The sequence below is a fragment of the Berghia stephanieae genome, chromosome 11 (genome assembly GCF_034508935.2).
Source record: "Berghia stephanieae isolate SIO BIC M18660-M18661 chromosome 11, UCSD_Bste_1.3, whole genome shotgun sequence".
NCBI lineage: Eukaryota > Metazoa > Mollusca > Gastropoda > Nudibranchia > Aeolidiidae > Berghia > Berghia stephanieae.
The window spans coordinates 13,223,448-13,226,117 of NC_088370.1; the positions used below are offsets into that span (position 1 = coordinate 13,223,448).

Genomic DNA, 2,670 nt, shown 5'->3' on the forward strand with positions numbered 1-2,670 from the left:
TTATTATTATATATTATTATTATTATTATTATTATTATTATTATTATCATTATTATTATTATTATTATTATTACTATTATCATTATTATTATTAATTGCATTATCATCATCCTCATCATCATCATCATCATCATCATCATCATCATCATCATCATCATCATCTTTATCATCATTATTGTTATTATTATTATTATTATTATTATTATTATTATTATTATTATATTATTATTATTATTATTATTATTATTATTATTATTATTATTATCATCATTATATTATTATTATTATTATTATTATTATTATTATTATTATTATTATTATTATTATTATTATGATGATGATGATTATTATTATTATTATTATCATTATCATTATTATCATTATTGCTTTCATTATTATTTTTATTGACGATACTAAAATATTACTATCTATTTCATTATTACATAAAAGATAAAAAAATTCTACAAATACATCTATCCACATTCCAGCTTTCATACAAGTCCAGAATAAATCAAAACTGAAGACACAACAACGAGGCATCAACCTTTAACCTTCACAGTGAATGATAAATAAATAATATAATGTGATTTGACAGGGCCAGACTGATGATCCCCAAATATATATATATATTATACAATATCATAAGGTCAGAGGTCACAATGCTAAGAAAACATGACAATATGCCCTATATTCATTTTGGACAAAAATCTTATGGTTTATCTCACTCAATCCTAGATATTTTTTGCTACTTTTAAAAATTGGAGAAAATAATGTTAAAATGAGCATGTACATAGAAAATCTTTTATTCAACTACATGTAAAAACTAAAATCATTAGCTTTGATACTACGCCTATAATTTGTCTCAGAAAAATGTAATAAATAGGCTTGGGGTAAAATTAACCCCGGGTAAACTACGGATATAGTCGGTGTTAGGGTTGAGTGAGTTAAATATTATCATGTGACTTATCGCATCAACACGGTATTATGTCGGTGAGATTAACCAGTTAACCGTCGTATTCTGGAAAAACTCGAATTTAAAAATTTGGCCAGAAAACTCGTCCTTCAATCAAATATTGACCGATTTAAATGACTCTCATCTTGGCAAAATCTCTTAAACCCGGGAAACCAAGTCTAATATGAAATGAAAAAAAATGGATTCAATTGTCAGCATCTTATCTAATTAACTGTCGTACGTTGGAAGAAACGTATTAAACAATTTGGCCAGAAAACTCGTGCTTCAAATATCAACCGATTTAAATGATGACTCTCATCTTGAAAAAAAACCCAAACTCTCAAACCTGGGATTTAAAGAAGACTTTGCGAATTCCCAGGTTTGAGAGTTTTTGTCAAGATGAGTGTCCTTTAAATCGATCGAGCTGTAGGACTCGTTTTGCCGAACAACATTCTGTATAGAATGCACTTGTTTATTTTTTGTTTGAAGAAGAAAAGTCTATTTCTGTGTCGGGTGGGTGTGAATTTTCGGGGGAAATTCAATTCTAATGATGGTTGGTAAGGAGAGGGTTAACGGACGACTTGCCTGGCCAAAATTTTATAAATGTGTTTGATCAAAATACAGCAGCAGCATCTTATCGGGAGCTTTCGAGGTATTTGAACTCGTCAATGAAATGAAGGATTTGATAAACTTTCGTTGTTATTGTGGAGTTGACGTTTTCAACAAGTTGGGGAGGGAATGGTGTGTGTGTGTGTGTGTGTGTGGGAGGGGGGGGGGGCGAGTAGAGGGTAAGAGCAAAGGGGCGGGGCGGGGGGGGGGGGATAGAGGACAAATGCAAAGGGGAGGAAGGGGGTGGGGAGTAGAGGATAAATGCAAAGGGGAGGAGGGGGGGGGGGTAGAGGACAAGAGCAAAGAGGAGGGAGGGGGTGGGGGGTAGAGGGCAAGTGCGGCTATGTGGTCCAGTGGTATGACACTCGCTTTCGGATCGGAAGGTCCTGGGTTCGAGCCTCGCTCGACACATAGTTGAGTCCTTGGAAAAGACTCTTTACTCGCATTCTCTCACCGTACTCAGGTGTAAAATGAGTACCTGGCCGTTAACAGCGTTGTCTTTGTCCCAAAAATTGTAATATCGCCCAACAGGCGGCATGTCCCGTCCTACATGTTAAATGTTGCTGTTGACCAGGGACCCCTTGTAAAGCGCTTTGAGCACGTTAAGTGGATATTGCGCTATATAAAAGCTCAATTTTGATTTTAATTTAAGAACAAAGGGGAAGGGGGAGGAGGAGGAGTAAAGGGCCAGAGCAAAGGGAAAGAGGGGGGGGGGGAGTGAGGGCAAGAGCAAAGGGGAGGGCGGGGGGGGGGGGGGGGGGGTGCGTTGGACAACGATTCGACCCGGCTCAGTCAAAATCAGATATGTGACCTACAGCCTCCAAAAGGTATTATATCCTATCTACCAGATGATTTGCATTCTAAAAATGGAGTTTGTAATACGCTTCAACAGTCGTAACGTCACTTCCCTCGTATTGACGCATGGTAACTTAGTAACAATGGCGGACGCCCTTATGAAATATTTCTCCGATGAGCATAAGAGCGTATCCAGAGGGAGAAAAAAACCCATTATAAATCTGATCATGTTTTGACTTTTACACATTTTGATCACAAGACATATGAAAAGTTCTAGCCTGCATGAAGAATAAAAAGTACCGATTGTCTTTATT

General features: G+C 36.1%; 1 protein-coding gene across 7 annotated transcripts in view; it reads right to left on the bottom strand.

The window, feature by feature from the left end:
• Positions 1–604, bottom strand: part of LOC144957388 (NPC intracellular cholesterol transporter 1-like) — a 53,119-nt gene extending 52,515 nt beyond the window's left edge. For 3 of the 7 annotated variants that reach the window (XM_078888655.1, XM_078888657.1, XM_078888652.1), the window contains exon 1: positions 545–604. The gene's annotated coding sequence lies outside the window, so the exon portion shown is untranslated. Of the gene's footprint in view, positions 1–471 lie in introns of all 7 variants that reach the window. The other 4 variants (XM_078888653.1, XM_078888651.1, XM_078888654.1 and 1 more) reach the window with 3 other exon arrangements.
• Between the last annotated feature and the right edge of the window lie 2,066 nt (positions 605–2,670).